The sequence below is a fragment of the Diceros bicornis genome, chromosome 17, assembly GCF_020826845.1.
Source record: "Diceros bicornis minor isolate mBicDic1 chromosome 17, mDicBic1.mat.cur, whole genome shotgun sequence".
NCBI lineage: Eukaryota > Metazoa > Chordata > Mammalia > Perissodactyla > Rhinocerotidae > Diceros > Diceros bicornis.
The window spans coordinates 55,387,779-55,399,483 of record NC_080756.1 but is presented as its reverse complement, the minus strand read 5'-3'; positions in this window follow the sequence as shown (position 1 = coordinate 55,399,483).

The window sequence follows — 11,705 nt, the reverse complement described above, 5'->3', positions numbered from 1 at the left end:
CTGAGCTTCTGTTTCCTCAGCTGCCATCTGGGGATAATAATAGTATTTACCTCTTAGTGTAGTCGTGAGAATCAAATGAGATAATGAGCACCTGGAACAATACCTGGCACGCAGGAAGTGCTGTATAAAGATTAGCTATTAAATGTATATATATAGTTTATTATACATTATGTATTTCGGCCGTGTGCCAGACGCTGTTTTAGGCACTTTCCATGCACCTTGTGAGTGGGAGGCCCAGACCCAAGAGCTGTGGGCCTCCTCTCGGAGGCTTTGGACAAGTCACTGCCCTTCGTTCAAAGCCAGGCCGACGACCGAGGCTCTGCAAGGTCTCTGGCAGCTTTAACACCCTAGGGCTCTGAGCCAGACCCTCTCTGGGCCCCTTCTTCAACCCGCAGCTAGGACCCATGGGTCCGCAGTCCTTCTGACTTACTCTGAGAAAAGGCGCAAAGACCCCGGCACACCCAGGGAACAGCCAGGCTCTTTCCCGTGCTGCTTGGCAGCGGGCACGTCTCCCTCCGTGCCGCCCACAGCCCAGCCCTGGCACAGAGATGGCCCGCGGATTCCGGGCCAAGCCAAAGAGGGGTCCCTGAACCCGGTTCTTGAGGGAAGCAATTACCGACGGGAGGGCGGGGGACCCCGGCCCACCCCGCTACCCCACCCACCCCCGGAGCTGCAGGAAATGCCCCCGGGCCCAGCCCCAGAGCAGGCAGTGTCTCGGTTCCGGCGGGCTCGCAAGCACCGCCCTTTGACCTCGCCCGGAAAGGACGCCTGTCTCCTGGAGGACAGGGAACCCCGGGAGCGGCGAGGGCCCATATGAGCCCGAAGTTTCTTCCTGAAGCTCTGGCCGCAGAAAGAGAAAATGCAGACCGCCGGGCCGGCGCACACACCGGAGGAGGCGGCCGCTCGGAGCAGGGCGATCGGGAGGCCGAGCCCGGCTTCGGGGAAGGCCTGGGCCCCTGGATTGGGCCGAAGACGAGGCCCGGAGAAGGCCGGCCGAGGAGCGCGGGCACAGCGACAGGGCGGCGCCCCAGGCCCAGCCCTCTCCCCAGGGTCAGCTGCGTGCGCGCGGCCACGGCGCGGCCGCGCGGGGGCGAAGCGAGGGACAGAGCGGGCGCAGGAAGCCCCAGGGGACTGACTCATCCTCCCACCGCCGCAGTGACTCACCCGCGGGCCGCGGCCCCACGGGGCGCGCTCTGTCCGCCTCCCACCGCCCCGCGGAGCCCCCTCGCGGCCACCAAGGCGCGCAGCCGGGGTCCCTGCCCCACCCAGCCCGCGGCGCGCCCCGCCCCTCCCGGCTCCTGCCCGCCTCTGCGCCCTTTCCAGCTCCCTTTCTCCCGCTGGCTCCCAGCATCTCAGCTCGGGCAAGATGCTGTCAGTTAGGGAATCTAAGTGAAGACTAGATGGAAGTCTTTGTAGGATTTTTTTTTCCATTTTCTTATAGATATGAGCATTTTTAAAATAAAAAGTCGGAGGGAGAGATCTCTCTCTCTCTGTTTTTCTCTCTCTCTCTGCCCACAAGTTTCTGGGCCTTCTCCTGGGAACCCCAAGCCCAGGCCAAATTGGAGCTGGAAACTGGGACGGCCTACCCACCCACCCCAGCCCCCAAGAAGAAAGACCAGAAATAGCTCTTGGCTTCCAGGGGGATGATCAAGGTGATCAAGGATCTGCCCCAACCTGGGATGCGGGTCCTGAGAAGAGTGACCCCGTCTTTCTGGTTCTCCACCCCATCCCCACCGTTAAGGGCAGTATTTTCATATAGTAGGCCCTCAATAAAAATGTACTAAATGAATGACCAGTTGAGGGACGTTGGAGTGCAGGGGAAAGGAAGCAGGCAAAAAGAATGCAGGTCCCCATCCACTTCTCCTCCCACTATACTCACCCCTAGAGATCTCACAAGACTTCCTCAGTGGGCTTCTTCCTCCTCCTTAACCCTCAAGGAACTAAGACACTAAAAGTGAGCGCCCAGCCTGCCCCACACATCAAGCCCAGGCGGTTTCCACGCCCAGCCGCCAGCACCTGCTCCCAACCCTCAGTCTGGCACAGTTACCCATTTCCCCTTCCTGGTGGAGCTTGGTCCTGAGACAGCAAAGAATTCACTGGAGATGAACAGGCGATTAATGATGGTGCCAGCATGTACCCAGTGCCATGTGCTAGACACTGCTAAGCCTCTTGTGCATGTTATTTTATTTATACAACCCCCCTGGGGGAGGTGGGTGCTATTATGTGCCCATACTCAGAGAAGGAAATGAAGACTTAAGTAGTGGCCTAATGACAATCTGTAGACCACTTAATTATTTAGGGAACACTTTCATTTAATTCCACAACAATTCAGGGAAGGAAGGATTATTCCCCCACTTCACAGGTCAGGGAACAGGACAAGTTTCAGGAAAAGTAAATGATGTGTTCAAGGTCGCACAGCTCCAGGCCTTAGACACCAAGTCCTGGCACTCTTTCCACTTCCCTCCAGTGTCACCCCCACCTCTCCCTGCCCCCAGCGACAAAAGTGACTCCCTCTCGTAATTCACTCCACATCCAGATCCCAGCACCCGTGAGTAACTTAACCTACTGATAGCTTTCACATCAAGAGCAAACCTAAACAAATCCCCCTGCTAGGAAGCCAGCTCCATGTGGAGGGGATTTCTTGTCTCTGTTGTGTTCGCTGCTGTCTCTCCAGGGCCTAGAATGGCGAGTGTCTACATATCTTGGGGCTCAATTGATTCGTGTTGAATGAATGAAACCTCTGCACCAAACAAGGCCAGACAGACCCTAAGAGACCTCAGAAAGACTGGGAGATGGAGGAGTGAAGGATTGGGGGTGGTGGCTGGTTCTTCTCCTAAACCTCTCCAGAAGAAAAGACGCCTCGTAGGGCTCCTGTAGCTGCCAGTCTTCATGCCACCTACCTTGTCAAGGTCAGAAATTCTTCCTCAAATCTAGCCTTGATCTTATTCTCACATTCCCCATATACTTCAGGGGCAGGAAGTAAGGTTGGCGTCCTCCTGGCTCCTCATGGATGCTTCCAGATGTTACCTCCCACCACTACCCTCACCACTCCCTTATGAACATTCTTTGAGAATTCAGACATCTTTAGCACTTTGTCCTCCCAGCAAGGAGACCTGCTGGTCTCCCGGCCACTCCCCTCCTTCCCTGAAGACTTAGCTCCTGGCTCATGTCTTGCTCTCCACCCCACACCCCTCATTCCTCCAGGCAGCCTCAACATCCGCGTGGGTGACCCACCCATCACCGTGGCCTCTCCGTTCCTGGCTCTCTTCCGGATGACCGCTTCCTCCACTTCAGCCTCCCACTCCTGGGCCACACCTGGATCTTATCATTTACCTGAAACTGCCCTACCTCCACAGGCACTCGTTCTATCATCCCACTCTCTGGCCAAGGACCGCCTTTGAACCAGTTCTTTGGTGTCACAGAGACTTCCAGCCCATTGCCCGTCCTCTGGCTTCTCTTGTCTTTCCACCCAGCAGAGAGTCAATGGATCTTCCTTGGACTCACTCCCTTGCAAAAGTCCCCAGTCCCCTTCTCTCTCTCTGCTTCCCATCATACTCTCCTAACCAAACCTCAGCCCTCACTGAACTACTCTGGGCTGCACCAATAGAGCCAAGCATTACTGGAGAAGACACACAGCCAGGTGGATGGGGCACTGCGATTTCTTGCTCACCACCCTCCAGGGCTCCAATAGCATCCAACCATCCTAAGATGTTTTTGAAGTAAGCTCCCTCTCCCACTCTCCTTGCTCCTCAAAACTGCTCCTGGCCCCCTGCCCCCTCCAGAATTTCACCTGACAGCTTTCTTCTCACTTCACCAGAATGTAGAGCCATCAGACAAGAGCTTCCCCAACTTCCTGTTCACCCATCTACACCAGACCCCATCTCTCTTTTCTCTCCTGATGCCACAGAGGAAGGGTCCCTCCTCCCGAAGGCCAGCAGCTCCCAGGAGCCCTGGCACCATCCTCTCGCCTTCCCCTCAGTTATCCCCACTCCACCAACTGCATCGTCACTCTCCCCCCACCAGAGCATTCCGTTTAGCATCAAAACATAGTCTTGTACCAAAAGCATTTTAAAAAGCCAAAACAACCACTAAAACCCCCCTGTCTTTCCCCACATCCCTCTCGCTCAGGGCTGCCCCATTTCCCTACCATCCTTTAGAGCTGCCTGCTTTTCTTGTCTGCACTCCCTCACCTGTTCTTTCTTCTGTCGGCCTCTCCCCTACCTCTCAGCTGGAACTGCTCTTGTCCAAGTCACCCACAGCTCCATGCTGCCCGGCCCGGTGGATGCTGGTCCCCTTCCCATGGGTCATCACAGCAGACCACTTGATAGTGGACCATGCCCTCCTCTCTCGGCAGCTGGGCGCCATGCTTCCTGCCTCTCCTCCCCCTCCTCTGTCTTCTCTTCAGCTTCCGCCTCCTCCCCCCCAGCTCTCAACATCAAGATCTGGTTCTAGGCCCCCGTCTTCTCCGTTACGCTCAGCCTCGACCGTCTTAGCCATCCCTGTGATGGTAGATACTATCTGCATCGTGGTGACTCCTGAAGTCTCCCTCCTGCCCACAAGACTCAACCCAACTGCCTACTTGACCTCGTCACTTGAATGCCTCCCAGGACTTCAAAAACTAAGCAACACTGTCCACTGTTGTCCATCAGCAGGCCCACCGACCACAGGACAGGCCACCCCATCTCTGACCTGGACCGTGTAACATCCTTGCACTTCGGCTGCCCCTAATCTCTTCTCCACTCCAGCCAGACTGATTTTGAATCATTTGAAATTTGTACCAAACTCATGTATTATCATTTCCAAAACATTAATTAAAAAGAAAAGAAAAACTACTGGAATAGGTTAGCAACCAATTAAATACCAAAATCAAAGGTCAAAGGAAGGAATTCACCAAAAATAAATTTAACCTCATCACAGAAAAACACACCCACAACACAAGATAGAATAAGGTATAACAAGAACGACTTAGAAGGGGAAGAGGAAAGTGATTGAATTGACTTAGTATAAGGAAATAGGAGGCCATCAGATAATGGACTATCTCATACACAAGATTTTTTATACAAACCTCAAGGTAACCACTAAACAAATAATCAAAACAAAATCACATATGATAAACAAAGAGAAAACTAGAAGAGTCATAAGACAGAACAACCAAACTGAATTGGCAGTCCGAAACAAATGGGACAAGAAACAAAGGAAATGCAAAAGAACTGGAAAATAAGTGACAAAACAGCAACATTAAGCCCTCATATATCAATAATTGCCCTAAATGTAAATAGATTGAACTCTCCAATCAAAAGATACAGAGTGGCAGGATGGATTAAAAAGCAAGACCCAACAATATGCTGCCTCCAGGAAACACATCTCAGCTCTAAAGACAAGCACAGGCTCAGAGTGAAAGGATGGAAGACAATACTCCAAGCTAATGGCAAACAAAAGAAAGCAGGTGTTGCCATACTCATATAAGACAAAGTAGACTACAAGATAAAACGGGTTAAGAGAGACAAGGGAAATATATAATGATAAAAGGGACACTCCACCAAGAAGACATATCACTTATAAATATATATGCATTCAACATAGGAGCACCAATGTACATAAAGCAACTATTAACAAACCTGAATGGAGACATTAACAACAACACAATAATAGTAGGGGATCTTAATACCCCACTTACATCAATGGATAGATCATCCAGACAAAAAGTCCATAAAGAAATAGTAGACTTAAATGAAAAACTGGATGAGATGGACCTAGTAGACATATACAGAGCACTCCATCCAAAAACAGCTGACTACACATTCTTCTCAAGTGCGCATGGAACATTCTCAAGGATAGACCATATATTGGGAAACAAAGCAAGCCTCAATAAATTTAAGAAGATTGAAATCATCACAAGCATCTTTTCAGACCATAATGCTATGAAACTGGAAATCAACCATGAAAAAAAAATGGGGAAAGAGACAAAAATGTGGAGATTAAACAACATGCTACCAAACAACCAATGGATCATTGATGAAATTAAAGGAGAAATCAAAAAGTATCTGGAAACAAATGAAAATGAAAATATGCCATACCAAACCATATGGGATTCAGCAAAAGCGGTCCTGAGAGGGAAACTCATAGTGATACAAGCCCCCCTTAACAAACAAGAAAAAGCCCAAATAAGCAACCTCAAATTACACCTAACAGAACTAGAAAAAGAAGAACAAACAAAGCCCAAAGTCAGCAGAAGGAGAGAAATAATAAAAATCAGAGCAGAAATAAATGAAATTGAGACCGAAAAAACAGTAGAAAGGATTAATGAAACAAAGAGTTGGTTCTTTGAGAAGACAAACAAAATAGACAAACCCTTAGCCAGGCTTACTAAGAAAAAAAGAGAAAAGGCTCAAGTAAATAAAATTAGAAATGAAAGAGGAGAAATTACAAGGGATACCATGGAAATACAGAGGATTATAAGAGGATACTATGAGAAATTATATGCCAAAAAATTGGACAATCTAGAAGAAATGGATAAATTCTTAGACTTATACAACCTCCCAAAACTGAACCAAGAAGAAATGGAGAATCTGAATAGACCAATCACAAGTAAAGAGATTGAAATAGTAATCAAAAACCTCCCAAAAAATAAAAGTCCAGAACCAGATGGCTTCTCCAGTGAATTTTACCAAACATTCAAAGAAGATTTAATACTCATCCTTCTCAAACTATTCCAAAAAATAAAGGAAGATGGAACACTTCCTAGCACATTCTACAAGGCCAACATCACCCTGATACCAAAGCCAGACAAAGACAATACAAAGAAGGAAAATTACAGGCCAATATCGCTGATGAACATAAATGCAAAAATCCTCAACAAAATATTGGCAAACTGAATACAGCGATACATTAAAAAGATCATACACCATGATCAAGTGGGATTTATACTAGGGATGCAGGAATGGTTCAACATCCACAAATCAATCAACATGATACACCACATCAACAAAACAAAGAATAAAAACCACATGGTCATCTCAATAGACGCAGAGAAGGCATTTGACAAGATACAACATCCATTTATGATAAAAACTCTCAACAAAATGGGAATAGAAGGAAAGTACCTCAACATAATAAAGGCTATTTATGACAAACCCACAGCCAACATCATACTCAACGGGGAAAGACTGAAAGCCATTCCTCTGAGAACAGAAATGAGGCAGGGCTGCCCACTCTCACCACTCCTATTCAACATAGTACTGGAGGTTTTAGCCAGAGCAATTAGACAAGAAAAAGGAATAAAAGGAATCCAAATAGGTAACAAAGAAGTGAAACTCTCACTATTTGCAGATGACATGATTTTATACATAGAAAACCCTAAAGAATCTGTTGGAAAACTATTAGAAATAATCAACAACTACAGCAAAGTTGCAGGGTACAAAATCAATCTACAAAAATCAGTTGCATTTCTGTATGCTAATAACAAACAACAGAAAGAGAGCTCAAAAAGATAATACCATTTACAATGGCATCAAAAAGAATAAAATACCTAGGAATAAATCTTACCAAGGAGGTGAAAGACCTATACAATGAAATATTGAAAGACATCATTGAAAGAAATCAATGACGACATAAAGAAATGGAAATATATCCCATGCATGTGGATTGGAAGAATAAACATAGTTAAAATGTCTATATTACCTAAAGCAATCTACAGATTCAATGCAATCCCAATCAGAATCCCAATGACATTCTTCACAGAAATAGAAAAAAGAATACTAAAATTCATATGGGGCAAGAAAAGACCCCGAATAGCTAAAGCAATCCTAAGAAAAAAGAACAAAGCAGGAGGGATCACAATCCCTGACTTCAAAACATGCTACAAAGCAATAGCAATTAAAACAGCATGGTACTAGCACAAAAACAGACACACGGATCAATGGAACAGAATTGAAAGCCCAGAAATAAAACCACACATATACGGACAGCTAATTTTCGACAAAGGAGCTAAGAACATACAATGGAGAAAGGAAAGTCTCTTCAATAAATGGTGTTGGGGGAGACAAGTCAAGATGGCAGCGTAGGCAGACTCTGAACTCACCTCCTCCGGCGGACACAGCCAACTTACAACTACTTGTGGAAAAATTACCCCTGAGACAGAACTGAAAACTGGATAAGAGGAACTCCTGCAACAACAGACAGTCCTAACTGAGGTGGAAGAAGCAGAAACTCCCTCTGGAGATGAAAAACGCCACCTTCACAAGCCGCCAGCGTCACGGCCGCCCAGGAGCAGCCCACAGGTAGGCAGCCCTCCCTGGAGGAGCAGGGCCCTGAGCCAGGAGCACCTCCACTGTGGGCATTTTGTGGACCCAGCACAATCGAGATGAGTGGCATAATATCTGACTTTGCCTGCTACTAACACATTGGGGAAACCCCAGAAAAGCTGGTTCACAAAGACATTAAAACCAGCTCTTAAAGGGCCCACACGCAAACTCACCTGTTTCAGAAAGCAACCTAAAATCACCAGAAAGAAGGGTGCACAGTGCTTTGGTGAAAAGAGACTCACCTAATAGGCCCTGTGTGCATCTCGGTGAGAGGTGAGACCTCTCCAAGGACTGAGACAGTGGCGGCGGCCATTGTTGTGGCCTGGTGTGGGCGTGCTGACACAGACGCCATTGGAGTTCTCCCTGGGGCCTGCTAGCCCAGGTCTGCCCCACCCACTAGAGCACCGATTTAATTCAGCTCAGCCAGGGCAGGCAGCCCACCCCAGAGACTGGCCCCACCCAACAACAAGCCCTCAGGCAACTTGTGGGCCTGCATACATTGGTGACGGGATTCTCTGCAGCCTGGCAACTGAGCCAACTTCAGTGGGGCAGGGCGTGCACAAGGAGCGGGTGGAGAGTGTGGGGCGGTGGTGGAGTGTGTGGGGCTCCCGCCGTGGAGAGACTGGGTCCGCTTTGGGAGGTCGGGGTGCACACACGGGGCAGGACTGTGTTGACTGTGTGTGTGGACCTGTGGGTGGTGGGGCTTGTCAGCTGCAGAAGGCTTGTGCTTCTCAAAGACCCACATAGGGGGTTTGCCCCACCTTCCAAAGCCTGAAACAATTGGGTTCCCCTGTGCCTGAGGCCAGCCCCACCCAACTGCAATCCTCAGAGAGCTGACAAGAGACCTAAAGGCTGGAGGCTTATAGCAATTGTAAGGCCCTGAGCCTAACAAGCTGCCACACTGGGGACCTACTCACTTAAAAGAAATACTGCAACACAAATGTGGTATTAGAACTTGCAGCCAACTGTGCTGGGGCTCCCCACACCTGATAAAGAGACTGAAGGGCCCACAATAACTACAAGCAGCTGAGCTTTACAACAGCTGGCCAGGAGCATAACTCGGCCTCCCTGGGCACCTACAGGGAGAGTAAACAGGCCACAACAGAAGGACACACGTAGCCCACATAGGGGTCACCCCTGGAACATTAAGAACTGAGGGAAGCACACTGGAAGCCTCCTAAGCCATCACTTACATAAGGTCACCTATCCAAGAGCAGGAGACATAGCTGACCTACCTAATACGTAGACACAAGCACAGGGAAAGAGGCAAAATGAGGAGGCAAAGGAATACATTCCAAGTAAGGGAACAGGACAAAACCCCAGAAAAAGAACTAAGTGAAACAGAAATGAACAACTTACCTGACAGAGAGTTCAAACAAAGAGTGTTAAGGATGCTCACTGATCTTGGGAGAAGAATAGGTGAACTCAGTGAGAATGTCAACAAAGAAATGGAAGATATAAAAAAGAACCAATCAGAAATGAAGAAGACAATACTGGAAATGAAAAATTCATTAGAGGGACTCAAAAGCAGAGTAGAGGATACAGAAGAATGGACCTGTGAACTTGATGAAAGACTAGAAGAAATCACCCAAGCTGAACAGGTAAAAGAGAAAAGAATTAAAAAGAGTGAGGACAGTCTAAGGGACCTCTGGGACAACATCAAGCACACTAACATCCGTGTTATAGATGTCCCAGAAGGAGAAGAGCAAGACAAAGGGGCAGAGAATCCATTTCAAGAAATAATAGATGAAAACTTCCCTAACCTAAGGAAGGAAACAGACATCCAGGTACAGGAATCACAGAGAGCACGAAACAAGATAAACCCAAAGAGGTCCACACTAAGACACATCATAATCAAAATGTCCAGAATTCAAGATAAAGAGAGAATCCTAAAAGCTGCAAGAGAAAGTCAAGTTACATACAAAGGAAACCCCATAAGGCTATCAGCTGACTTCTCAGCAGAAACCTTACAGGCTAGAAGAGAATGGCATGATATATTTAAAGTGCTAAAAGGAAAAAACTTACAGCCAAGAATACGCTACCCAGCAAGGTTATCATTCAAAATGGAAGGAGAGATCAAAAATTTCCCAGACAAGCAAAAGTTAAAGGAGTTTGTCACCAAGAAACCACTGCTACAAGAAATGTTAAAGGGACTGATTTAAGGGGAAAAGAGAAGACCACAAATAGGAAAAATTATCTATTTCCATGATAAGACGGTAATGGATACAAATGCACAAAAAGGAGGTTAGATAAGATATCAAAAACATAAAAGGAGGGAGGGAGGGGAGTTAAAGAGTAGAGCTTTCAGACAGAGGTCAAACTAAAGAGACCATCAATTCTGTATAGAAGAAGAAAGGAACAGAGAAGGACTACTAAAACACAGAAAAAAAAAGTTAAAAAATGGCAGTAAGTACATACTTATCAATAGCTACTTTAAACGTCAATGGACTAAATGCTCCAAGTAAAAGGCATAGGGTGGCTGATTGGATAAAAAAACAAGACCCATATATATGCTGCATACAAGAGACACACTTCAGACCTAAATACACTCACAAACTGAAAGTGCAGCGATGGAAAAAGATACTCTATGCAAATGGCAATGAAAAGAAAGCTGGGGTAGCAGTACTCATATCAGACAAAATAGACTTTAAAACAAAAACTGTAAAAAGAGACAAAGAAGGGCATTACATAATGATCAAGGGAACAATCCAACAAGAGGATATAACACTTGTAAATATCTACGCACCCAATGTAGGTGCACCTAATATATAAAGCAATTATTAACAGACATAAGAACAGAAATAGACAGTAACACAATAATAGTAGGGTACTTTAACACTCCACTTACACCAACGGATAGATCATCCAAACAGAAGATCAATAAGGAAACATTGGCCTTAAATGATACACTAGAACAGACGGACCTAGTAGATGTATACAGAGCATTCCATCCAAAAACAGAATAATACACATTCTTTTCAAATGCACATGGAACATTCTCCAGGATTGACCACATACTAGGCCACAAAACAAGTCTCAATAAATTTAAGAAGATTGAAATAATACCAAGCATCTTTTCTGACCACAATGGTATGAAACTAGAAATCCACTACAGGAAGAAAATCAGAAAAGCCACAAATACATGGAGATTAAAAAAAATGCTCCTGAACAACGACTGGGTCAACGAAGAAATCAAAGAAGAAATCAAAAAATACCTGGAGACAAATGAAAATGAAAATACGACATACCAGAATTTATGGGATACAGCAAAAGCGGTTCTAAGAGGGAAGTTTATAGCAATACAGGCCTATCTCAACAAACAAGAAAAATCTCAAATAAACAATCTAACAATGCACCTAAAGGAACTGGAAAAAGAAGAACAAACAAAGCCCAAAATCAGTA